Genomic DNA, 27,835 nt, shown 5'->3' with positions numbered 1-27,835 from the left:
GTAATTCAAACAATTCAAAGCTTATATCTACAACCACCTCCTTTACCTAACTCTCACACCAAACCAGTATTTCTCCTGTCCTAAATCACCCTGAGCTGGGTACCAGAAAACTAAGGACCACCCCTGTATTTCAGAGTCCACTGTAACTATTCAGACTATCCCATCCTAAATGTACTCAGGCTTACCTGTCCTGCCTCAGCCATTCTTGCCCCTGGAAATCAGTGAAGGCTCTGGGCCTTACTGTCTTTTTCCTCCTGACCCGGATGTTTCCCCACGTAGCCCTGCAGTGCATGTCATGCCTCCTCTTGGGGACTGTGAATAATAAATTTTTCAATGGTATGACCTCTCCATGTCAGAACTCAGTCACCTTTGTGAGTTCATTTCCAGGCACACTTACAGCAATGAAGAGACACTGTATATGTCTAACCACAAAGAATTGGGCATGAAAATTAAAATAGCCTACCATGCAACTATTTAAACACAGAAACACAATAATGTTGAAAACAGATCTATAATTTAAAAGAAATAACAAGCAAAACAGGTTGTTTAAAAAGTGTACACGCTGGTCCTAATTTTAAAGAAAAGCTTTTTGTGTAAAATGGTCTGGCATAAAATACACCAAAGTGTATGCAGTGTGTGAGTAGAATTTGAGTTAATTTTTCTGTCTATATTTCATAATTTTTCTCCGATTATTATGAATAATTTTCTGTAATTCAAAGTCTAAGTTAAGAGTGGCATCACTACCTGACTTGCCTCTCTGGGCATTGGAACCTTGGATGTGATGGTGACACAGGGGCCACTCATTCCAGGTACACGTATCCAACAGTGCTGTGTGGGTGGGCATTCGGCTGCTTCTACAACCAGAAAATTTTATATATATATATATATATATATTTTTTTTTTTTTTTTTTAAATGGATGAGCTTGTCTCCAAACTGAGAATTATGTATATTTTACTGCACACATCAAAAGATAAAGTCTGAGTAATTTATAGCGTATTTGGTTTGGATAACAATTTCCACTTCTTCTCTTCTGAAAATGGGTTAGGACCCTCCACTGCATGTGCTGCGGACCTGGCTGTGTTCTGTTTGAGCTGTGGAACCCTGTTTTGAGTGTACCACGGCAGGGTTTTTGTTTTGTTTTTTTGTTTTTCTTTTGCATTTTATCAGGGTCCTTGGGATCTCTGGTATGTTTTCCCAGCATCCCTCTGAGCACTCAATTTGGTGGTTTCCCTTTTCTCCCATCTGCTGAGCTCATAGTGCTGTCTACCTTATGTGTTGAACTAACTTTGCTCTGATGTGTCTGTTCATTCAAATGTCCACTTAAGTAGTTCTGCATGTGTTCCTTCTGCCAGCTGCATGCTTGTTAGGTAGGATCTGTGTCCTGTAGATGCGCGAGAGGGACATTTTACATTGCTTTTGTGTGGGTAAGGTCATTTATACTTGGACTCCAGGCTGAAGTGATTTCGCCCCTGCTCAGCACCACAGAAACACTGTGCATCTCCCAGGAGGGACCTCAGCCATGTCTGCTGTTTAAACCAGGGGGTTGGTACATACCAAACTTTTTTGTATACCCTGTGCCAACATTTTAGATAGTGGAAAAGTTGATGGCACTTTTTTCTTGAAAATTTAAGAGAGCTTTAGGTGGTTTTGTTCTAGAAATATACAAGAAATTCCAACTCTCAAAAAACACGAATGGATTTAGTGAACTAAGAAAATACTTGGGACTTACGAAGTTCAGAGCCTCCTAATGCTATTCTCTTACTGCCTGGTATACTGTCCAAAGTAGGAAAAAACAATGGCTCAAATATGAAAAACTGAAGTGCTGGTTGCTTTTTTCCTAAAATGGCTCATTTTCTGAATCACCTATTCCTTCCTCCACCTGATCTTACCTGAAATGGTGTCTCAGCTGATTTTTCTAGTTGTTAGTTTTGCAGTCCCTTGGTTAAAATAACAATTTTAGGTAAATTCTGATTTCTTGAACATATGGTGTATTCCACTGAGGATAGATTTGTTTTATATACCTTAAACTGTAATCCACGTATCTTTAAACCTTAATTTTCATGTTTCAGCATGTTTCAGCTGACTGTATAGTTAAGGGTGTATGCTTCCTGATGGTGAAACAGTTGCAGTAGTTTCAGATGCATGTGTTTTCGCTCAAATTTAGATCTCTATAAGGCTAAATTAGTTCTTTCCAATAAAATATTTTAAGGTCTTTTTTTTATTAAAGCAGGAATTAGAATAATTATTAGTATTTATAAAATACCACTTAGTATAGAAGTAATTCCAAAGAAATTATTATCACTCTAAAAATGAGAGTACAAAGCACTTAAAAATGGATGAGTATAAAATAAAATATGCTTCAATAAAAATTATGTGCAAAGGCAACTTATTTTAGAACAGAACTTAGAATGTTATGTTTCCATCCAAACACATCCCTGAATAAAAAAATTTTAATTTAAGAAAAACATCCCTCAAGATGAGGATATATTTCCTCTTAATTGGTCAACAAATATCTCATTAGGTTAACAGAGTGTTTAGTACAGCGCTTCTATTTTGTTGTTTACCTATGCTGGTAAATCCATCAAACTTGTGGTGGCAGGTGCAATATAAAAACCAATTCAGCCTAACCAGGTGGTGGTGCAGTGGATAGAACGTTGGCCTGGGACACTGAGGTCCCAGGTTCAAAACCCTGAGCGCAGGCTCATCCAGATTGAGTATGGGGGTTACCAGCTTGAGCGTGGGATCATAGACATAACCCCATGGTCACTGGCTTGAGCTTAAAGGTTGCTAGCTTGAAGCCCACAATCGCTGGCTTAAGCAAGAATCACTGGCTCTGCTGGAGTCCCCTACCCCAGTCAAGGCACATGTGAGAAAGCAACCAGTGAACAACTAAGGTGCTACAACTATGACTTGATGCTTCTCATCTCTCTTCTTTCCTGCCTTTCTGTCTGTCTGTCCCTGTCTGTTCCTCTCTCTCTCTCTCTCTTTCTCTCTGTCTCTAAAAAGAACAAAATAAAACAAAACAAAACAATTTATGTGGCCCAAGACACAGCATACAGTTAAGGTAAGGGTTATTATAGTAAGCATGAGTAGTATTTTCCAAAAGGATTACTATTAGTACTTTGGATGAGGTATCTTTTGCATTGTGAGACTTTAACCCTTTACAACATTCAGTAACCCTGTCCCTGTAGGACTTCACAATGATTGGGACAACCAAAATGGCCTCTGCAAAATATTATCTGAGTGATACCGCCTCTAGTTAAGATCTACTGGTATAGAGTAGGGGCTGGCAAACTTTTTCTGTAGAGGCCAGATACTATATATTTTCAGGTATAGGCCATACAGTTTCTGTCACAACTACTCAACTCTGCTTTTGTAGTAGGAAGGCAGCCATAGACAATACAGAGAGGAATGGTGTGTTCTAATAATACTTTATTGGCAAGAGCAGAAGGTGGGCAGATTTAGCCTGTGAGATGTAGTTAATTGACCACTTCATGTGTAATCACCAATACCAATTTCAACACAAGTGATGCTTTTTGAAAGTAGGCAGTAGCGTTATGTCAGTTAGGAAGGTTTTGACTGCAAATAATATAAGATCATATTTCTAAGCATACCTTGTTGTACGGCACTTCATAGGTGTTGCATTTTTTACAAGCTGAAGGCAAGACCCTTCACCACCAAAAATACTCTGATTTGCTTTATTATATTCTGGATCTGAACCTTCAATATCTTTGAAAAATGCCTGTACTGTTTGGAAAGCCAGGCTGGTTTCAGTCTTGGCTAAATGAGTATATTATTGTCATAAAAGACCAAAGTACCTTTCCTTCTTCTCTGCTGTCCTCTTCTGTTGTCATTATCTCCTCTCGTTGTCACATATGGACACAGCAGTGTCATATGTCATTACAGTCTTGCATAGGAGACAGTAACATGTCTGTCTATTTTCCAGGAAAACCTTTCCCAGAACTCCCCTGCTGACGTGTTGTCAGATCTTATTTGGGGACAAACCAAAACTTGAACTAAGAAATGCCAAAGCGGAAATTCCAATCATGTAGAATTGGACAAAACTGCCATAGAATAATTATGATTCTCTTTCTTGGGCTGGAGAAAGATCCAGCCCTAACCCAATCCTGTGAGTACACAATATTTGAATAAATTGAGATGGTTTTTAAAAGAAAGTGCAGCAGGCTTTGAGGGGTTAGTGGAGGAAGGTATCTGTGCAATGCAGTATTTTTCGTATTATGTTATACTTTAAATGTAATTCTGTCTTTGATGCTATTTGAAGCCATTAATTTTCCTCTGTTTCCCACTTAGTCAAAGCAAACATTTCATGCATTGCTGTCTGTGGTCAGAGTCAAGGTGGAGTGTAGACCGAGGTTCTACCCCAACTGATTCCAGGTTGTCTCCTTTCAGTATTGAAGAGCCAGAGTCGAGCATGCCTTCTTCTTGGCATTCTGAATAATGCCAGTGTGTGAAAGATAGCATTTAAATTTGGTTAACGAAGATCACTTGGCAGTCCTTAAGGAAACTGATGCCATTATACCTAGTCAGTATATCATGCTTTGTATTATAAAAAGTGAAAGTCATCTGTTGAAAAGCATTCACATTGAAATACTGTAATTTTAGTGCTAAAGAGACTAGAGAAGTCCATCTGGTTCTTTCAGGGTACTGCCCCTCAATTTCAGATGAAGCAGGCAATTTGCCAAGAGCATCATTTGTGTGGCTGGGAAGTGGAGATACAAACAGGAGCTGGTTTTCCCCCTTCATGTGTGGTGTTCCCTGCACTGTGTCATGGATTCCTGCAGCAAGGTACCTGCTCGAAAGAACTGGTGCTTGTCAGTACAGATGGCTCTAAGTCAAGTTCTGAATTTTTTCCTGGCACGCTGAATTTTGAGCTCTTTAAGCTTCAGTACTGGGTTGAACAAATACATTGATATGCATCCATATTTAGTGACTTTTGAAGAATGACATTGCAATATTTTGTGGGTAAATTTGTTCAAGGGACTTGGTTCCTATCTTCCTCATATCCCATCAGCTCGGAAATGGCTGCCTGTTTTATGCCAATCATATACTTCTGTGTTTATTCAAAAAATATTAAATTTCTAGTCCTGACTTCAAGGAGATCACACTCTAGTGAGAAAGGGATCAGAGAATGAACGATTAAAATAGTGTGTGATTTACAGATAGCAGAGGACATACAGTGTGCTCTGAGAGCAAAGGTGGGTCTGAGCAGGTCAAGAAATGATGCCTCAGTTAAGTCTCAAAGGATAATTAATAATAAGTCAAGTACAGAAAACAGGGAAAGAGATTCCCAGTAGACAGAGAGACAGGGGCAGAGGCTTACAGGCATCAGAGAATATGGAAATTTGGAGAACAGCTGGCAGTTCACGAAATCTAGAGTTCACAAGGACTTAGAATGCAAGGTGGATGATTGCTGAACAATAAGTCTATTCAGGAGGGTGGTAAACATAATTGCAACTTTATTCTTAGGCAGTGGGAGTCGTTAGAGACTCTCAACAGAGTGACATGGTATAATTCATACTTCAGAAAACCCACTAAGGCTGCAGAATAGAGGAAGGAATAAAGGGGGCTTGAGCCTGAAGACAGATAACCAGTCAAGGTGCTTCAGTAATCTGAGGAAGAAATGATGAGAGCCTTGATTAAGGCAATGTTGATAAGAGAAGAAAAGAATTCACATTTTTGAAATACTGGAGATAGAATTGGTAAGAATTGATGAGACTTTCCATGAAGGATGTAAGAGAAAGGAAAGAAAAAAATGACACCTGCATTTCTGACAGGGCTTGATAGTGCTTCTGTTCATTGACTGATTAATAGAGGAGTTGAACCAATTTGGGGTGAAAGATGATGATTTCACTTTCAAGCATGTTGATTTGAAGTGTTTGGAAATTTAGTAAATGGTTGCATATAGGAAGATGGAATTGAGGCAGGATCTCTGGGTTAGAGAATTAGATTTGGGAGTTTTCAGCATAATACAAGCCATTGACATGTAGGAGACCACCCAGAGACTATGTATAGAGCAGGAAGAGACAAGGGACAATGATGGTGTTTAGGGTACCAATGTAAAGGACATGGGTATAGAAGAGGAGGCCACCAGGAAGACATAAGAATAGGATGCTGAGAGGGTATAGGAAGACCAGGAGAGAATGATATCCTTAAAGCCAAGGATGTAGAACAATATCAATATTGTCAAATACCACTGAGATGTCAAACAAGATAAGTGAAAAGGGGCCACTTGGTATTTTGAGCTGATATATTCATTATTTTTTAGATATGGAATATGTGATCATTATATAAGTTGAGTATATATGCATATATGCACGAACATATATAAATACATAAGGTGAAAAACATACATATATAATTATGTATAATTTAAAAATTGACCTAAATCCCACCACCCAGCTTAACTATCATCAAATTTTTTATATATAGCTTTCCAGACTTTTTCTATATGCAAATATAGTCTCTATTTAGTTATATGTCTATTTATAACAAAATGAGTTTCTGCTACAAAAATATGAGACACTGCATGCGTTTGCTTGTCATTCTTTCCCAGAGACCGTGATGATCTTCTCAATATCTTCCCAATTTTAGTACATAAGCTGGTGAAGCATATGGTGTCCACTGAGTTAGGCAACTAGGAGATCATCCGTAACTTTGCAAGGCTAATTTCAGTGGAATGGAGAAGGCAGCAGCCAGATTGTGGTGGGATGGGGAACGGGTAAAGAAATAAAGTGAGCATTATAGACCACCCTTCCAGAAGCCACACTGAAGCAGAAGGGAAGTGGAGGATCTCAAGAGAGGAGTCGGAAGAAGAGCTTTTTTTGTTTGTTTGTTTGCTCTTCTATTTTCATTTTGTAGTTGGACAAGACAGTCCTCTGCCTAGAAGAAGCCAGGAAAGGGGGAGAAATTGAGGACACAAAGAAGAGGCTGTGATTGATGGAGTGGGACAGGAGGAAGCAGAAAGAGTGGGGAGTAGGAAAGAGGAACCGAGCTCCATTTTCAATAAGGCAAAAAGGATGGAAGCGAGGTGGGAAAGGTTCTGATGTGTCTGTGGAGGGGTCACCTGATGTGATTCTGGTCACCTCAGAGCAGGGGTCCCCAAACTACGGCCTGCGGGCCGCATGCGGCCCCCCAAGGCCATTTATCCGGCCCCTGCTGCACTTCCAGAAGGGGCACCTCTTTGATTGGTGGTCAGTGAGAGGAGCATAGTTCCCATTGAAATACTGGTCAGTTTGTTGATTTAAATTTACTTGTTCTTTATTTTACATATTGTATTTGTTCCCATTTTGTTTTTTTACTTTAAAATAAGATATGTGCAGTGTGCAAAGGGATTTGTTCATAGTTTTTTTTATAGTCCGGCCCTCCAATGGTCTGAGGGACAGTGAACTGGCCCCCTGTGTAAAAAATTTGGGGACCCCTGCCTCAGAGGGAATATATCTCACGCCCACATTTATTTACTTACTTGATAAAGTTTTTTTTTTTAACTGCTTGAAACAAAGAAGTGCAATATTGAATGAGCTGCATTATCTTTCCACATGTATCTTGAGAGCGGTGCCTAGAGAGGCAGGTTAGAAAGGTCTGTTCTTCCCTGACAGGCTGAGAGACCAGGAACAATCCCCAGTGCTTCAGTTACTAAACAATCCATTAGGGATTTATTAGCCACGCATTTCTCTGAAGCTGCTTGAAGCTGTATATTTTCTTTTTTTTTTTCATTTTTTCTTTTATATATTTATTCATGTTAGAGGCAGGATAAAGAGGGGAAAAGACAGTCAGAAACATCAATCTGTTGTGTATGTGTCTTTTTCTTTTTTTAAAAAAAATTATATTTATTTATTTATTTTTAATGGGGTGACATCAGTAAATCAAGATACATATATTCAAAGATAGCTGTATATTTTCTTAACTCACCTGCCCCCTGAGACTCACTTTCTGCGCAATAAGGTCTTTAACTTAGGAAAGTTGCATTGCATGCTGGATCTGATCTTAGTTGAATTCCATTAACTTTGGTAAACTGACTCAACAGCCTTACGCTTTAGTTCCCTTACATATAATATAATAATATGCTTTAGCCAATGACCAGGAGTATTCCGTGAAATCTTTGTTGTTGTGAATGTAAATATCATGAAGTATTATAGATGTAAAGGACTACGACCCTGAGAGATTTAACAGAGCCCCATTTGCATTTTCTAAATGCCATGGTACATATTATTTTTGTTTTTATAAAAATATATATCACCTGAGGTTTTTTTCTGGCCCATAAGCCTAAAATTAACTGCCATAGAAGAGCTGAAGGAAACCTGGGTTATTGTGTCCCTTTTCCACATATGACTTTTTTATATCAACAAGCCTAATAAGACAACTTACCAGAGGGCCTGTTTGCTGAGTACCGCTGGTGCTGAAATATCAGTCTTCACTATAGAAGCCTTCTAGACAAATATAATTGCTATAATGCACTATGATCTTCCAAATCTGGTAATTGAGTTGGAAAGGACAAGGATAACACAATACAGGCAAATCATCTCCCATTTACTGGAGCTGCGACCAGACGCGTAGTAGTACCTGTACACGTTCGATGCCATGAATAAGCCACTTTATGGTAGGAAACTGAAAGAGGCAGGAATATTAGGTTTATATTATTTCTCTGTGAGTTTCTGTGACTTACTTCCTTATTGACTCACCAGCATGTGTATGGCTTTAACATTGAATTTTAAATAAAATACAATAAGGCCCTGGCCGGTTGGCTCAGTGGTAGAGCGTCGGCCTGGCGTGCGGAAGTCCCGGGTTCGATTCCCGGCCAGGGCACACAGGAGAAGCGCCCATCTGCTTCTCCACTCCTCCCCCTCTCCTTCCTCTCTGTCTCTCTCTTCCCCTCCCGCAGCTGAGGCTCCATTGGAGCAAAGATGGCCCGGGCGCTGGGGATGGCTCCTTGGCCTCTGCCCCAGGCGCTAGAGTGGCTCTGGTAGCAACAGAGTGATGCCCCGGAGGGGCAGAGCATCGCCCCCTGGTGGGCAGAGCGTCGCCCCCTGGTGGGCATGTCGAGTGGATCCCGGTCGGGCTCATGTGGGAGTCTGACTGTCTCTCCCCGTTTCCAGCTTCAGAAAATAAATAAATAAATAAATAAATAAATAATAATAAAATACAATAACCCACTAGAGCTTACTTAAAAAATACAAGTCCTTAAGTTCTATGTATTATAATCACTAACAATTTAAAATAGCTCTTACCTAAATATCTGCTTTTATTTCTTTATATTATATCTTAATATTAAGATTACTTTGTCATCTTGGCCCTGGCCAGTTAGTTCAGCAGTAGAGGGTCAGCCTGAAGTGTGGAAGTCCTTGGTTCAATTCCCGGCCAGGGCCCACAGGAGAAGCGCCCATCTGCTTCTCTACCCTTCCCCCTCTCCTTTCTCTCTATCTCTTCCTGTCCCGCAGCCAAGGCTCCATTGGAGCAAAGTTGGCCTGGGCATTGAGGAGGGCTCCATGGCTTCTGCCTCAGGTGCTAGAATGGATCCAGTTGCAGTGGAGCGATGCCCCAGATGGGATGAGCATCACCCCCTGGTGGGCATGCTGGGTGGATCCTGGTCTGGCACATGCGGGAGTCTTTCTCTCTGATAGAGTCCTAGAAATCAAAAGCCCCCACCAGTCTCAGCAGAGCTCACAAATGCCCCTCACCCCTCACCTCTGGTTCCCCATCTGCTAACATGGCTTCTTACTCCTGAGCACTCTGCCTTCTCTCTGTTCTCACTCTGCAAAAATGGCTTCTCTCTTTTTCCATACCATTATGGCTTCCACCTCTTTCTTCTTCTCCTTCTTGTTCCTTTTTAAAACTTTTCTGGCAGGAAAACTCTCCTCCAGCCAACATTAGCATAACAGTGGCCATTCCCAAGCAGGAGGGTAATTAGTAATTTCACAGATCACATACCTGGTGCTGCCCAGCGCCATTTTTAACAGTAAAAGTGAGCAAACTCAAATAACACAAATTTTACAAACTCATTTGCCCAACATTTGCCCCACTGTTCCCATCCCAGCTGAGCTCACTCTCTGCGCATGCCTCTCTTAGTGTATTGTTTCTGCTTTTGCAAACTGATGAGTGAGACCAAGTCTTATCTCACCCTTCAGCATTGATGTTTTCCACAGCGCCTGCCTGGGCCTTGCACACATTGGGTATTTAGTACAGTTCCAGTGAATGAATGAATGAATGCCTAAATAAGTGGATAAAGGAAGAATTGGAGCATATGGGATTTGACTTCTCTGCTAGAATATTGAAGGTATTCTGAGGAAGGAAATCCACTTTTTGTTTTCTGTTTCGGGTAAGAGGCATCTGAAGAGGTACATTCTGACTTGAAAAATCTCTTGTCTGCATGAGAGCATTGCTGGTGAATTTTTAACTACAGTCATTGTGTGTGTGTGTCAGAGAGAGAGAGAGAGAGAGAGAGAGAGAGAGATTGTGAGGCTTGAACTTGGAAAAAAATCAAGTTCACGAGTACTCATAACCTTTTTACTAAATGCCCAGCACTGTGTTATTAATTGTGAAGGAGGCAGACTTCTTGTCCATGACTGTATTAGAGAGGACAAAATTTATATAAAGCAGATTGAGAACAACACAAGGCAATGTGTATTTAAATTAAATTTTTTTTTTAATAAATTTTTATTAATGGTAATGGGATGACATTAATAAATCAGGGTACATATATTCAAAGAAAACATGTCTAGGTTATTTTGTCATCAAATTATTTTGCAAACCCCTCGCCCAAAGTCAGATTGTCCTCCGTCACCCTCTATCTAGTTCTCTGTGCCCCTCCCCCTCCCCCTAACTCTCTCCCTCCCTCCCTCCCATGTCCTCCCTCCCCCCCCACCCTTGGTAACCACCACACTCTTGTCCATGTCTCTTAGTCTCATTTTTATGTTCCACCAATGTATGGAATCATGTAGTTCTTGTTTTTTTCTGATTTACTTATTTCACTCCTTATAATGTTATCAAGATCCCACCATTTTGCTGTAAATGATCTGATGTCATCATTTCTTATGGCTGAGTAGTATTCCATAGTGTATATGTGCCACATCTTCTTTATCCAGTCTTCTATTGAAGGGCTTTTTGGTTGTTTCCATGTCTTGGCCACTGTGAACAGTGCTGCAATGAACATGGGGCTACATGTGTCTTCACGTATCAATGTTTCTGAGGTTTTGGGGTATATACCCAGTAGAGGGATTGCTGGGTCATAAGGTAGTTCTATTTGCAGTTTTTTGAGGAACCACCATACTTTCCTCCATAATGGTTGTACTACTTTACAGTCCCACCAACAGTGAATGAGGGTTCCTTTTTCTCCACAGCCTCTCCAACATTTGCTATTACCCGTCTTGTTGATAATAGCTAATCTAACAGGAGTGAGGTGGTATCTCATTGTAGTTTTGATTTGCATTTCTCTAATAACTAATGAAGCTGAGCATCTTTTCATATATCTGTTGGCCATTTGTATCTCTTCCTGGGAGAAGTGTCTGTTCATGTCCTCTTCCCATTTTTTTTATTGGATTGTTTGTTTGTTTGTTGTTGAGTTTTATGAGTTCTTTGTAAATTTTGGATATTAGGCCCTTATCTGAGCTGTCGTTTGAAAATATCAGTTCCCATATAGTTGGCTGTCTGTTTATTTTGATATCAGTTTCTCTTGCTGAGCAAAAACTTTTAATTCTGATGTAGTCCCATTCATTTATCTTTACCTTCACTTCTCTTGCCATTGGAGTCAAGTTCATAAAATGTTCTTTAAAACCCAGGTCCATGATTTTAGTACCTATGACTTCTTCTATGTACTTTATTGTTTCAGGTCTTATATTTAGGTCTTTGATCCATTTTGAATTAATTTTAGTACACAGGGACAGGCTGTAGTCGAGTTTCATTCTTTTGCATGTGGCTTTCCAGTTTTCCCAACACCATTTGTTGAAGAGGCTTTCTTTTCTCCATTGTGTGTTGTTGGCCCCTTTATCAAAGATTATTTGACCATATATATGTGGTTTTATTTCTGGGCTTTCTATTCTGTTCCCTTGGTCTGAGTGTCTATTTTTTTGCCAATACCATGCTGTTTTGATTATCGTGGCCCTATAATATAGTTTAAAGTCAGGTATTGTAATGCTCCCAGCTTCATTCTTTTTCTTTAGGATTGTTTTGGCTATTCGGGGTTTTTTATAGTTCCATATAAATCTGATGATTTTTTGTTCCATTTCTTTAAAAAATCTCATAGGGATTTTGATGGGAATTGCATTAAATTTGTATATTGCTTTGGGTAATATGGCCATTTTGATTATATTTATTCTTCCTATCCAAGAACAAGGAATATTTTTCCATCTCATTGTATCTTTTTCGATTTCCCTTAACAATGCTTTGTAATTTTCATTATATAGGTCCTTTACATTCTTTGTTATGTTTATTCCTAGGTATTTTATTTTTTTTGTTGCAATCGTGAAGGGGATTATTTTTTTGAGTTCGTTTTCTAATATTTCATTGTTGGCATATAGAAAGGCTATGGACTTTTGTATGTTAATTTTGTATCCTGCGACCTTACTGTATTGGTTTATTGTTTCTAATAATCTTTTTGTGGAGTCATTCGGGTTTTCGATGTATAGGATCATATCATCAGCAAAAAGTGATACCTTTACTTCTTCTTTTCCAATATGGATGCCTTTTATTTCTTTGTCTTGTCTGATTGCTCTGGCCAGAACTTCTAGCACCACGTTAAATAAGAGTGGAGAGAGTGGACAACCCTGTCTTGTTCCTGATTTAAGGTAGAAAGTCCTCAGTTTTATGCCGTTTAATAGGATGTTGGCTGATGGTTTATCATATATGGCCTTTATCATGTTGAGATATTTTCCTTCTATACCCATTTTGTTGAGAGTCTTAAACATAAAATTGTGTTGTATTTTATCAAAAGCCTTTTCTGCATCTATTGATAAGATCATGTGGTTTTTGTTCTTTGTTTTGTTGATATGGTGTATTACGTTAACCGTTTTGCGTATGTTGAACCATCCTTGAGATTCTGGGATGAATCCCACTTGATCATGATGTATTATTTTTTTAATAAGTTGTTGTATTCGGTTTGCCAGTATTTTGTTTAGTATTTTAGCATCTGTATTCATAAGAGATATTGGTCTGTAGTTTTCTTTCTTTGTGCCATCCTTGCCAGGTTTTGGTATGAGGGTTATGTTGGCCTCATAAAATGTGTTTGGAAGTATTGCTTCTTCTTCAATTTTTTGGAAGACTTTGAGTAGAATAGGAACCAAGTCTTCTTTGAATGTTTGATAGAATTCACTAGTATAACCGTCTGGGCCTGGACTTTTATTTTTGGGGAGATTTTTAATAGTTTTTTCTATTTCCTCCCTGCTGATTGGTCTGTTTAGGCTTTCTGCTTCTTCATGACTCAGTCTAGGAAGGTTGTATTGTTCTAGGAATTTATCCATTTCTTCTAGATTGTTGTATTTGGTGGCATATAATTTTTCATAGTATTCTACAATAATTCTTTGTATATCTATGATGTCTGTGGTGATCTCTCCTCTTTCATTTTGGATTTTATTTATTTGAGTTCTGTGTCTTTTTTCCTTGGTGAGTCTTGCCAAGGGTTTGTCAATTTTGTTGATCTTTTCAAAGAACCAGCTCCTTGTTTTATTGATTTTTTTCTATAGTTTTTCTGTTCTCTATTTCATTTATTTCTGCTCTGATTTTTATTATCTCCTTTCTTCGGCTGGTTTTGGGTTGTCTTTGTTCTTCTTTTTCTAGTTCCTTAAGGTGTGAAGTTAAGTGGTTTACTTCGGCTCTCTCTTGTTTGTTCATATAGGCCTGAAGTGATATGAACTTTCCTCTTATTACTGCTTTTGCTGCATCCCAGAGATTCTGATATGTCGTATTTTCATTTTCATTTGTCTGTATATATCTTTTGATCTCTGCGCTTATTTCTTCTTTGACCCATTCATTTTTTAGAAGTATGTTGTTTAGTTTCCACATTTTTGTGGGTTTTTCCTCCTCTTTTTTGCAGTTGAATTCTAGTTTCAAGGCTTTATGATCAGAAAATATGCTTGGTACAATTTCAATTTTTCTAAATTTGCTGATATTGTCTTTGTGGCCCAACATATGGTCAATTCTTGAGAATGTTCCATGTACACTAGAGAAAAATGTATACTCTGTCGCTTTGGGATGAAGTGTCCTGTAGATGTCTATCATATCCAGGTGTTCTAGTATTTCGTTTAAGGCCACTATATCTTTATTGATTCTCTGTTTGGATGACCGATCTAGAGCCGTCAGCGGTGTATTGAGGTCTCCAAGTATGATTGTATTTTTGTTAGTTTTTGTTTTAAGGTCAATAAGTAGCTGTCTTATATATTTTGGTGCTCCTTGGTTTGGTGCATATATATTAAGGATTGTTATGTCTTCTTGATTCAACTTCCCCTTAATCATTATGAAATGACCATTTTTGTCTCTGAGTACTTTTTCTGTCTTGTAGTCAGCATTATTAGATATGAGTATTGCTACGCCTGCTTTTTTTTGGGTGTTGTTTGCTTGGAGTATTGTTTTCCAGCCTTTCACTTTGAATTTGTTTTTATCCTTGTTGCTTAGATGTGTTTCTTGTAGGCAGCATATAGTTGGATTTTCTTTTTTAATCCATTCTGCTACTCTGTGTCTTTTTATTGGTAAGTTTAATCCATTTACATTTAGTGTAATTATTGACACTTGTGGGTTCCCTACTGCCATTTTATAAATTGCTTTCTGTTAGTTTTGTATCTAGTTTGATTCTTCTCTTTTGTTTTTCTATCATTTGTTTTTGTTTGTTTGTGTTCCATACTTCTTTCCTCTGTTGCTACCTTTTTTAAGTCAAGTGTTTTTGTGGTGGTTTTTTTAAGGGTGGTTACCATTAAGTAATGAAAAGGGTACCTACCATATTCATTGTAGTACCCTATCTTATAAGTATTTCTGCACTTCATCATCCTTTGCTACTGTTAATCTCCATCCTCTCCCCCCTTTTTTTCCTTTGTTGTCACAGTTTAAGTTTGGTTTTATTGTGTTCTTGGTGGAGCTGTTACTTGTGGTGTTGTTTTCTTTTGTTCTTTGAATCTGGTTGGAAAACCCCCTTTAGTATTTCCTGGAGTGGGGGCTTTCTGTTGATAAATTCTCTCATCTTTTCTGTATTTGTGAATGTTTTTATATCTCCTTCATACTTGAAGGATAGCTTTGATGGGTATAGTATTCTTGGCTGAAAGTTCCTCTCTTTCAGGGCTTTAAATATTGGGGTCCACTCTCTTCTAGCTTGTAGAGTTTCTGCTGAGAAATCTGATGATAATCTAATAGGCCTTCCTTTATATGTTGTACTCTTCTTTTCCCTGGCTGCCTTGAGAATTTTTTCTTTGTCATTGGTTTGTGTCATCTTTATTATGATGTGCCTTGGAGTGGGTTTGTTGGGGTTAAGAAAACTCGGTGTTCTGTTTGCTTCTTGAATTTGAGGCTTTAGTTCCTTCCACAGGCTTGGGAAGTTCTCGTCTATTATTTGTTTGAGTATATTCTCCATTCCATTTTCTTTCTCTTCTCCCTCTGATATACCTATTATTCTTATGTTATTCTTTCTGATGGAGTCAGACAATTCCTGTAGGGCTTTCTCGTTTTTTATTATTTTTGAGTCTCTTTCTTCTTCTCTCTGTTGTGCCTCAAGTTGTTTGTCTTCTATTTCACTAATCCTATCTTCAATCTGGGCTGTTCTGTTAGCTAAGCTTGTTACCTCGTTTTTCAGCTCGTGAATTGAGTTTTTCATTTCTGTTTGATTTGTTTTTATAGTTTCAATTTCCTTGGTAATATATTCTTTGTGTTCATTGAGTTGTTTTCTGATCTCCCTAAATTGCCTTTCTGTGTTTTCTTGTATATCTCTGAGTATTTTTAAGATTTCTATTTTAAATTCTCTGTCATTTAGCTCCAAGGCTTCCAATATGTTGTCTTTTTTCCATAGATTTTTCCACATCTATTTGTGTTACCTCTCTTTCTTTTGTATCCATAATATTCTATTTCCTCTTTCTTATCGGCATCTGAGGGTGGTCTTATTGATAGCACTAATTAGAATTAATAAAGGGTAAAAAGTAAAAAAAAAAAAAAAAAAAAAAAAAAAAGGTAAAACACCCCACAAAAAAAAAACAGTAATAATTTATTATTTCCCCCTTTTTTTCTCTCTTCTCTTTCCCTCCTCTCCCCTCCTCAGGGAAATATTGTGCCTATAATGGAGGGCCTGATTTGGGGTGAAGAGTTCAAGGGGCAAAAAAAAAGGGAGTAGGGACCTACTAAATGCAAAAAAAAAAAAAAACAAAAAGGAAGAAAATCTTAGACAAGCATAAGATGATTTGCTTGTAAGTGATGGTCGACTAAGAGATATAATGAGAGGGATAAGAGGGAACCAGAAAAAAGGACCAAAAAAGAATAATAAAGAAGAAAAAATAAAAATAATAAGTAAAAATCTGTTGTATTAAATGGAGCGAAGACTAAATACAATGGAGACCTTGGGTTGGGAGGACCCAAAATGCCACAAAAATAAACAAACAAGAGAGAAAAAAAAATAAAAACAAAAGCAAAAAAGAGAAATAAAACCAAAAAAAAGCCTTGAGTCCCAAATTAACTAATTTGTTCGTGATTGAGGATTATATGGGAGGAAAGTAAAATGAGAAAAGAAAAAACGAATAGAAAGGAAAAAATAAGAAAAAGAGAAAAACGAAGGAAGAAATAAAATAGGAAGAGAAAAAAACAAAATAAAGCAAGACAAAAAAAAAAAAAAACAAAAGAGGAGAGAGCTAAAGTTAAGTGTTTTGGAGTATAACCTTAAAGGAGGGTGAGGATGAAGAAGAAAAATAAAATGCAACACTCATGGGTAGTGTAGTTCAAGAAAGGGGAAGCATAAGATGGGCAGAGAATAGAAGGACCGAGGTGGAGGAAATAAAGGCAAAAAGATAGAAGAAACAAACAACAACAACAAAAAAAAAAAAATTAGTGGATCAAGTTGTAAAGTCTGTGGGTTTTTCTTGATTTTGAGAGGTTAACTTCTTCCTTTTTCTTTTCTCTCCCTCTTCCTGGTCGGTGACTCTGTACCCCAGGCTCTGCCCCTGTGTCACTCTTAGGTAGGGATTTGCAGTTGATGGGATTCTATGGCAATGTCATATAATTGGCTTTAGTCTTGCTGGAAGTAAAGGCTTGTTGGCATTTGCAGGGTCCAACGATGAGAGAGTTTGCTTTCCTGGATTCTCTCTCCTAGTCCCCCCTTTCTGAATTAGCAGCCTGGTGATCCAGCTATAAGGCTGGAACTGCTTCTGCCTGGGGAGTAGGAGGCTCAAAGAGCTGGGAAATCCCCACTCTATCCCCACTCAGTGCAAGGCTTTGGGAAAGGCTCTGACCGTCAGGGCCTCCAGTGTAATCAGGCGGGGGTGGGAGTCAATTGTTGTCAAGGTGACTGTTCAGCGCCTATCATTTAGTTGGACCTCTCAACCCAGGCTTTCCACGCTTTGTAGCCTGTTTTTGCAGGGAAGAAGAGGCACTAGTCTCTGCTTACGACTAGTGTAGAATAGACCTTATTATCTGCCAAGTCCTTCTTGTTAGCGTTTATCTCTGAATATGGAGGCTCTATCAATCAGAAGTTGCCCCCGCCCCTTTAGCGAGAGGCACTAAAAAATATCACGCCTCTTGTCTTGGATCGCTGAACTGAGAGAGATCTTATCAATTAGAACCGAGGGTGCGCAGATTTTATGGGTTAAGCTAATTTCAGTGATTGGGTCGCAGCTGTGCTTCCGAAGTTATTTTAGGCTGCCTGCGCGCGCCCCTCCCCCAACGCTTGATTGTTAGCTTGAATGGCTGGGTGAGGTGCCCCACCCACAGAGAGAATCTCCCAAGCCTCTCCCGCTCCCCCCCCCCCCCCCCCCCCCCCGCTGGCGGCTGGACCGCACCAGGCGCAGGATAATGGAGCCCCCTGGGTGTGCAGGCCAGCAGGGTGCCCTGGGCGCGTGGAATGCCCAAGGCACGCGCGCAAATGGGGCGCTCCGGGCACCGGTGGCCGGCGACCCCCACTCGCGGTGTGCGGGCCGCTGGGAACATCAGCGGTGCTCAACCGGACCGGGCGCGCGCGGTGGCGGTTCGCGGCGGCCGCTCGCGGCAGCTGGCGGTGGCGGCTCGCGTTGGCCGCTCGCGGCGGCTCGCGGTTCCCAAGTATATGGGCTGACTCACCACAGGGTCACTTCCTTGCGGCTTGAAAGAACGTCCCTGTGGTAGATTCCTCCACACCCTCGTCTCTCAGATTCAAGTGATAACAGTCCTTTCGCTATCAGTTTGTGTGGAACTCCGGAATGCTCCGAGGATAAATTTTTCTGTTTCTAGTTGATAAATTTGCTGTGATTTAGGGGAGAGCTGTCGGACGCGCTTCTCACGGCGCCATTTCCGTGACGTCACTATCCTAAATTAAATTTTATGTGGTAGTCATTCTAGATGGAATTCTGAAAAAGAAAAAGTGGGCATTGGGAAAAAAAGGCATTTTGGGTCAATGCGGAGATGAAAGGCTTCCTGGGAAGTCCTGTCGGGTGCCTTGCAGAGCTTGTGAAACTCAGAAAGTTCTGCATCTGGAACTTGGCAGTGAATCAGGTATCAAAGTAGACCTCGCTAGTTCGTTGAAGGAAGCCCCGGGTTACTTTTTCCTGAATAAAAAATGACACTAAGTTTTAAAACAAAATAAATAAAAATTAGTGATTCAGTTAGAATAAGTATTTAAACTGTGTATATATATATATATTTAAAGTAAGTAAGTAAAAGAAACCTGAATATAAATTGCTTCTCTAAACCATATCAGGATACTTGTTTTAGGTTTCTAGTAAGTGCCAAGCAAGCAATACATCTAAAATTTGTCTGAAAAATAGTTTTAATACTATTGCTTTCTATAAAATGGATCCTACTATTGAAAAAATGCAAAAATTGATATTTGAAAAGCATTAGATATTGCAGTCATATTTTATATTAAGTAGTTAATCAAACATTTATGAAGGACTAAACGTCCTATTGTATTATACAGATAACAAAATAAAAACCCTGATTTGTGCCTTAATGAGTTTATAGTCCAGTGGGTAATGTAACAGTGAACGAGTTGATGGTAAAGTAACATCTTCTCTGACCCTAAATCCGGTAGATTTAGGTAACGTTATGGGGAAGACACAGTGTGAGAATGTCAATATTTGGATATTGGAGGAGGAAAAGGAAGATGTCCCTGGTGGAGACTCTGAGAATTGGCATGAACCCTGCGTTATAATGTGGTCCAACCCTGCTTGAAGCAGAAGACTTAATTGTTAAACTAAAAAGATCTAATAGATAAGGTCAGGAAGTTGAGAGCAAGCCTTCTTTTAAAGAAGACTTGGGACTTAAACTGCAGAAGAGAGTTAAGCAAGCCTCTTTGTCCCCTAGAAAAGACATCCTTTAGATAAGTAGTTTGGACTGAATTATACTAAGGAGCTAAAGATAAAGAGAGCAATTTTGTGGTTATTTGCTTTAATCTGAATATGAAATATTGAGATTCTGTTGAAGAAAACAGTTATATAGTCATTGCATACGGAATTCTAATATACAGAAGGTTAGAAGGACACAGGCTAAATTAATTGCCAAAGAAGCTGTATTTCTATTAAATCATTTGAAATTACTTTTGGACTATAAAGATAATTCCCTAGAATATGTTGTTTGAAATATAAACGGCTTTTATTTTCAGCCTTTGAAATCTCTTCCCAAGTCTGAATTTCATTGTTGCTGAAGGATAGCAGATAGGTAGAACAGTGTTAACCTTTGGCCAAATATATTTTGGAAAATTGGTCCTTGGTGGGATTTTGGAAACCTAACTGCACACAGAGTAAGCACTGCCTATCTGGTTCTCACTTATGTTCACATGCAAGGGGAAAACAAGACATAATTTGGGAGTTGATTGAGTCTGTTTTTATTCCAAAATGAATTTAAATGATGAAGCTATGAATGTAGTGAAAAGCAAGGAAATGAATTTGACAGATACTAACTTTCATTTGGAATTTCAAATTACTAAATTTCTATTAACATTCTCCGGGAGTAGTGAGTTTCTATTAGGTTAGCACATAGTTTTAAATTTTATGAGTATGTTTTGTAAGTATAAAAACCCATTTCAGTAAGATATGGACATGGTTATTACTTTATTAATCAGCAAGCTCTAGGCTATGTATTATTTGTCTAAACTTGTCATCTTGAAAGTCTTCAGACTGTGGATACTCCTTTCTTTGGTGCAGTTTTGTTTATTTGAATAAAAGAAATAGGCTTTGAAGATGATATAGTTTGATATGTATTTAATATGTGCTTTTTAAAAAATTAAGGTATTCTTTGGTAAGGTTTTATTCTTAGACATGAAGAGTTATTGCAGCCTTCTGACATTAGTAGAATGATACTGTGTTCACAGTGCTTCTTTGGGTGTTTTGCTAAAAGGTATGGGTTTGTCATAGATAGAGCACTTGCAGATATTTTGATTCTTGAGGGTGGTGTTAAACTTTTCTTTCATAGTACCAGAGATAATTGCCCCATCCCTTTCCTCTGCAAATGACAAAAGACAGTTGTAAATTAAACATCAGTTTTGAATAAAAATGGTGATGGATCTTATAACTGCAACAGTAACTTGCATTTAGGTCACCTCTCAGTTCACTAAGCCAGGGCTTTGAATAGCTTTCTAGGACAGCGATGGATGACAGGCTGCCCTTTTACAGTCAACATAAGAGGAAGTGAGCTTAATTTCAGCAAAGTTATGGAGGAAAGTTAGAAGCAAGACTTACCTATAATGAGGCCATTAGGTGAGGCCATTTTTATACTCAGGGTACCATCGAGAAGACTGCTGAATATCCCTTTCTCCCCCTCCATTATACCTCTTCTGCTGCACTAAGTCTATGGTGGGAGTCAGGTGTCCTTTACTCCCTAGGGATATCTGAAGGGTAATCAGAAGTTTTCTTTGCTGCCTTTATTTCTCCGTTTCTGCTCCTGCCTGTGATGTCTACATTCACATATACTCTCAAGTATAGAACAAAACCCTCTTATAATAGGGTTCCTGAATATTACAGATACTTTTTTTTATTAACAACAGAAGTTTACAAGTACTGTTGCACTTCAGACAAAATATTTGGAAGATTTATTTTTCTAGGTCTCACATAATTTCCACTTATTTAGGAACACATTTTCTTTGGAAACATTTGTTCTCTGTTAAGCAAGTATTTTTTTACCTCTGCTTTACATTCTTCACAGTGGTCACCACTGTGGCAGTGATACTAACAAGAAAAGGGGTCCTTGCGGGAGTGTGGGAACTTTGGAGTGGTTTGGGGGCCCGTGCACCTGTGGTTTGAGAACCCGTGTGTGGTATTGATATGTGTTCTACTTCTCCATTGAGAAACACTGAAATGCATTGGATCCCCAAAAGGCATAAGGGACTTCCAGAAAGTAAAATAATAGTAATTAGAATGATAATGTTACTAAAAGCAGGTTTGGCTGCCTACCATGACATGAAAAGCCAATATTTGCGACACAAGTGTTGGTAAAAAGGAAAGTTTATTCAAGTGCCGGCCATCCGAGAAGATGGGGGGACTCCTCTCCTCGAAAGCCCTTAACAGCTCAGATGCCTTGGCCAGGTTATATGGGGGCTAGGGGAATTCAGGTGGGGGAGAACTCTGATAGGGAGGGCAGATGTGACTTTTCTTATTTTCATGGCTGGCTGGACTTCCGTGATCTTCTGGGCTTGTAACTGAAACTTAAACTAGCAAGTAATTTATATTACTTGAGTTTATAGTAGTTTATTAACTAGAGTTATTGTTCTTCTGAAACTGGTATCTCCATATTGCTGTAGTCAGTTGTCCTCTTGTCCTTTTCTGAGAATCAAAGGTGCCTCAGAGTGATGGGAGTGAGTGGAGGGGGCTGAGGTGGAGTCATGACGTTTCCACGTGGGTCCATTTTTCTCACTCTGATGTCATCTCCCAATGTGCATCCACCGGAGGGGAACAGGCCATTCAGCTGTAACGGGAACTTGGCCATAAGTGAAAGCACAGGTTTGATTATATACATACTTTTGGTTTGTTACAGAATACATCACTTTGATTACTAGATTGGTAATCTTAAATCATAGTTAAAGTTAGAGTAACAAGCTGCATTTTTAAAAACATTTACTAAGATTAACATGGGTAACTTTATATAAATTATTTTATAAGTTTACTTTATTAGTATATTATTATTTTAATTTTATTCTATGGCTAGGCAGACTAATATCAATAATATGGCATCTTTATTCCCTGTTACAACTATTGTAAAAACAAGAGGTATTATTTTCACTGGTCCTGAGTCTCTAAAGAGCTGTTGTGTATCATCCTGATCATTGCTTCCTGCTGGCATGGTGGCCGTGGTCTGTGTTTACAACAGTGATTCTCGAATTGTGATTCCTGGACCAGGAGTACCAGCATCATCTGGGAACTTCTTACAAATGCAAAAGTAAAAAAATCCCCAAACAAAGGCAGATCTCAGACTCATCCCAGACCTTATGAATCAGAGACTTTCTGAATGGGCCCAAGTTTGTGCATGACCATGTCCTTAGAGTTGTTGTGATGCACACACACATTTTAGAGCCACCAGTATTAGTTTTCTATTTCTGCTATAAAAGTTTACTGCACATTTAGCAGCTGAAAACAATATAAATGTATTAGCTCTAGTGTCTGAAGGTCAGAAACCCAGGTAGACTTGGCTGAGTCCTCTGCTTAGCATCTCACAAGGCTGAAACCAAGGTGTTGATGGGGTGTGGTGTTTACTGGAGGCACTGGGGGAAAATCCACTTAAAATTTCATTCAGGTTTTCGTTGGAATTCAGTTCCTGGTGGTTGTAGAACGGAAGTCCCCGTTTCTTTGCTTTCAGCCAGGGCCTGCTTTAGTTCCCACAGTCTATCCACAATCTTTTTCAAGCTTTTCATAGGCTCCTTTTATCAACAGAGGGTCGTCCTTCTCACACTGCAAGTCCCTGTGCCTTCATCTTCTGCTTCAGCTGACATCCTTGTCTGACGCACCTCTCTGGTCACATCACTTCTATCCATAGACAGAAGAAAGCTATTTTTAAGGGCCCCGTTTTACATTGGGCCTACCTGGGTAATTCGGGATCGTCTTCCTAGTTTAAGATCGGTGGTTAGTAACCTTACATTTATCTGCAGAGTCCCTTTGCTAGGCACTGTCACATATTCACAAGTGTAACACAAGGGGTCCGAATTCTGTTTACTTGGAATAGCTCATCAGAGGGTCTTTCCCTTGGCTTTGCCAGGATGCTGTGTTAGTTGATGGCCCAGCATCACTTCCAGCAGGCCGTCTCACCACATAGGACCAAAGGTGGCTGGAGGTATCTGCACTCACTACCTGCCTGTCTCTCCAGGATGTGAAGCCCCATCAGCCAGGAGTCCCACATGTATATCAGGGTGTCTGCTATTGAGTCTCTCTAACCTTATTTAACTTTCTCTAGGGGGTCTGGCTTCTGGTATTATTATTATTATTATTATTCTTGTCCCTATGCTTGCCTTCCTCTTCCTGCCATGGCCTCATGGTGATTGTGGGGCAGCTGTGTTAGGCCTGCTTGTTGATATACCGGCTGGCCACAAGCCCTTTGCCTGATTGGTGCGTCAGCACGTGGCAGCTCCACGTGTATCTGGCTTGTTTAAGGCTGTGGGTGCTTGTGCTCAGGGGACTGTGGATGGTGGATTGTCTGCCCGCCACTGTGAGGGGCCATTTTACTGCTGCTTTGCCCGAGAAGTGGTTTTCCCCTGCGTTTGTGCGTGTCCACCATTGTGAGACCGTATTAAATGGAATGGTCCGTGCTTCCGGCTCTGCAGTTTCTACTGTCCGTCCGAATCCACTGTGGACCTGCCTGTCCATGACGGCAGTCACCGGCACTACAGTGATACAGTCAGAAATGTAAGCCTAGGGATTATTTTTGAAAAGTAGTAAAACATGGTGCTTATGAGCATACACTCTACAGCCAGGCAGCAAATTTGTGACCTTGTCAACTTTCTTATTTGTTTTTTGCCTCAGTTTCCCTCTTTGTAAATGGGAGATAACAATTCCAGGTTATTAACCAGTATTATTGTTACTCATGGAAAAAAAACTGTATGAATCAGTGTTTCCAGGCCTCATTTTTGAAGTGCTGAAGAAATTTAGAAAATTCTCTCCTTTTTATATCTCTCATTTTCTCAACAAAGGTTTCTTTACAAACATCTTGCCTTCTAGAATTTCCATTGGTCCCAACCCCAGTGCATGTCTCACACTGGCTGGGGTGATATTCAGACAGTCGTGATTACAAAGAATAAAAATCACAATTTTCATTTGCAATTATTTCATTGATTCACAGAACAAATTCATGAATTATATAAGATTATTTTCATCCTTGTTTTACCAGTAATAAAACTGAAATTTAGGGTAAGTGTGATATTTGACTCACCCTATTATATGTGGAGACAGATGAATAAACCCACTATTAGTCATCACCTTCTGAATTTGCCTGACAACACAAGCTAGCCTGTCGTGAAAGAAAGCCCCACAGGGTCTGCTGGTGACAGTGCTTGGCTTTGGTGAAGAGAAAGATTTGTGAGGAGAATCTGAGGCTTATGGCCCCTGGGCTACTAGAAAGCATCCTGGACCATTGCTTCAGAGGACCAGGTGGAAAGAATCGTAAGAACTCAGAAATATGAGGCAGATGATTCAGAGGACTTTTGCAGGAATATCTGGAAAGGGTAATTTCTGGAATGAATTTTGTAGTACATTAACATACTTATCATTTGAAGGAATTCCTTGGGATGGCCAGCCTCGAGAGATTTTCTGTTTATTAGGACACCATTCAAGGGAGCAAAGCAGCTGACCCTTAGTTGCTTGTAAAGGAGCTTGTTTTATTCTTTTGTCAGGTTTTGCTTTTTTAATTTTTATTCTGTTGTGAGTGGCAAGTGGCTGCTAGCGTCTTAACCCATGCCTCTTCCTTACCCCAGGGAGAGAGTCTGAAATTGTCTAAGGTATTACCATGAAGGCTGTGTTACCACCTTTCGTGGATAAAAAATTAGATAACTTTTCAAGAAGAAAATCTCAGAGATTAAATAAATTGCTGAGAGCTTGTTCCTGGGTTTGTAAAGTTGATGCATGGATTTGTTTTTTCCAAAACCTCTGTTTCTCACTCTTTCTCTATGTTCGATCATTATTCTAAGTCTTGCTACTGAAAGCAAATATATTATGTGCTTTTTTTAAAAAATTAAATCATTGAGAAAAAAATGTGTTTGCTTTACATAGAATCTCTTGTAGGTAAAACAGACTGCATTACTTGTACAGTTGTGTAGTGTTGATTTGAATTGTGTTGTGGGGGAAAGAATATTAATTTTCCTTTCACTTTCTAAATTCTTCTAGCTGGGCCAATAATCAAATTAACAGAAATATATTAACAGTCAGAAGTATACCAAGTTTATTATATGAATGCACAGGCAGGGTGCCATCCATAAAAAGACCCCATGAGGCGTCAGACAGTTGAGGTTTCTATGACATTATAAACAAACGAGGGCAGTGATGAGATTTAGGAAGGGGAAAATTAGGCAGTTTACAGGTAGATAAAAAGAACAGAACACTGGCGATAGGCAAATTCCTGCTAGGCAGCCCAGAAACAGTGTAACACAGGCAGTAGTTAACAGCGTTCTCTCTGGAGCCTTCCTGTCTAATGCTAAAGAGAATATGCTCACATTCCCTTCTTGGAAACAGGTCTTTCGATCTTAATCTCTTAGGCAGAAAGGAGGAGGGTCAAAGGTTCTTTCTGAGGCTTTTGTTTCTTAATAACCAATTTAAAATCAATTTCCCAAAAGGTGCATTTTGGGGAGGCAGGACTTTGGTCCCTTTCATTGTTATTCCATCCCTAGAAAAATGAAAGGCATTGAAATAGACTTGATTTGTTTTCTTGCTTTCCGATTTGAGTCAATCTGGTTGTTCCACTAAGAGTAGTATCAATATGGATAGCTATTTGTAAAGGGTGTTTTCTGATTCCCTTTAGAGATAAACCATTGCAAAAAAATATGCTTAAGTTATGGAAAATAATAACAATACTAATATTTCCAGAAATGGTTTCTATCCACTAAGTTCTTAGAATACTTATTGTAGTTTTTCATTGGAGGAAATGGAGGCTCAGAAAAGGTAGATAATTTGCCTGACCAGGTGGTGGCACAGTGGATAGAGCATTGGCCTGGAACACAGAAGACTCAGGTTTGCAACCCCAAGGTCACCAGCTTGAGCGCAGGCTCATCAGCTTGAGCGTGGAGTTGCTGGCTTGAGTGTAGGATCATAGACATGACCCCATGGTTACTGGCTTGAGCCCAAAGCCTTTGCCCCATTTATTTGCTGTAGAGGATATTGGACTCTTTATCTCTTCTCTGCTGTCATTTGTCCTTATTCACACTGAGGAGGCAAAGATCATCAATGGGTTCATCTAGAAGAAGATGGTTATGATTCCTAACCTGGAATGGAATCAGTTTTATTATGTTTTTATGCAGTTTCAATCGGATGAAGGCTTAGATGGAGAAATATTTATAATACAAGGTCTAATATATACAGTAGAAATCTATCAAGTGTGCCCAACATAGGAGGACACAAATACTTCTTCTAAAAACTACAGGTGGCAAGGATTATACCATCTCAAATATTGCAGCCAGGTACCTTCCTGTACCTCATACTCAATAGCTAAAGTGAAGCTAAGATACTACTCAGAGGCAATTTAATAGGAATCTTAGATATCAACTGTGGGTTTAGAGGTAGAGATTGTGCAGTCCCCTGTCTGCCCTGTACTTTTTGTGTTTGCTAATTTGCATATTTAACTAATAAATAAACAGGGTAAGGAGAAAATCCTAGTTTTAGTGTAAACTATCAAAAACTACATGGCTGGAGAAAGTTCCATAAAATTTCTATAACTAGATTTTCCCTTTCAATAAATTAATTACGTATCACTTTTCCTTGGGTTTTGTTATTGAATTCTATCTGTGTCACAAGAAAGGGTTGAAGAGATTGATCCCCAAAGGAATAAATTAAGTCAAGTGGTATGCCTGGTAACTCTTGTCCTTTCATTTTTGATTTATAGGGCCTGTGTGACCTTCAGAACTCAAGCCTCTGTCTAACTCTGCTTCTTGGTTCATAGTTGGCTGGAGGCCTTTCTTCCGTGTCTCCCATTTCTGCTGGTTGCCTGCTAGATTCCTGTCTCTGATGTGGCTGCCCCAGCTCTTTATTACTCACCTCTGCGTTTTTTATGTCATTTATTCACAGCTATACATTGGAGCATCCGTAAAGGATTCTGCGTGCCTTCCTTGGTCTATCAAAGTATACACATAAGCATGTCCTTGTAATAATGGCAATTCTCTCTACACGGTCCTACCCAGTACCTTTCACGGTCCTGTTTAAATGACTTCACGGCTAGTGATCCAGCATTCCTGCAGGACCCCCTTGTGCTTCATCACTATTCTGCCATGCGTTATTCCATCAGAGCTTGGAAAAGATTTTTTGGGATCTTCTCCAGTAACTTGCAATAACGATGTCATAAATATTGGACCAAGATCACTTAGATTGGGCTTTTTGACGGGTGAAGAGTCTGTGAAGGTAGAAAGCGTCTGGCATCTTCACGCTGCTGCAGCACAGAAAGGTGTTTTGGCCAGCAGCAGAACCGCGTGCATCTCAGAGCTGCTATGTAGCAGTTGGTAGTGTGAATGGGAAATACGAAAAATATTTTTAGGTTTTTGGAGGACAAGCA

General features: G+C 39.4%; 1 protein-coding gene and 1 non-coding gene across 5 annotated transcripts in view; one reads left to right on the top strand and one right to left on the bottom strand.

Annotated features, from left to right (window-relative positions):
• The window catches only part of CTNNA2 (catenin alpha 2), a 1,254,514-nt gene that overhangs the window by 125,218 nt on the left and 1,101,461 nt on the right, over positions 1-27,835 (top strand). The window lies entirely within an intron of this gene.
• LOC136332755 (U6 spliceosomal RNA) lies at positions 6,531-6,633 on the bottom strand. The gene has a single exon (XR_010730905.1). It is a non-coding gene; the product is annotated as a U6 spliceosomal RNA (small nuclear RNA).

Source organism: Saccopteryx bilineata, chromosome 3 (genome assembly GCF_036850765.1).
Source record: "Saccopteryx bilineata isolate mSacBil1 chromosome 3, mSacBil1_pri_phased_curated, whole genome shotgun sequence".
Lineage (NCBI taxonomy): Eukaryota > Metazoa > Chordata > Mammalia > Chiroptera > Emballonuridae > Saccopteryx > Saccopteryx bilineata.
The sequence above is the reverse complement of the archived record's forward strand: the minus strand, read 5'-3'. Positions and strand labels throughout refer to the sequence as shown.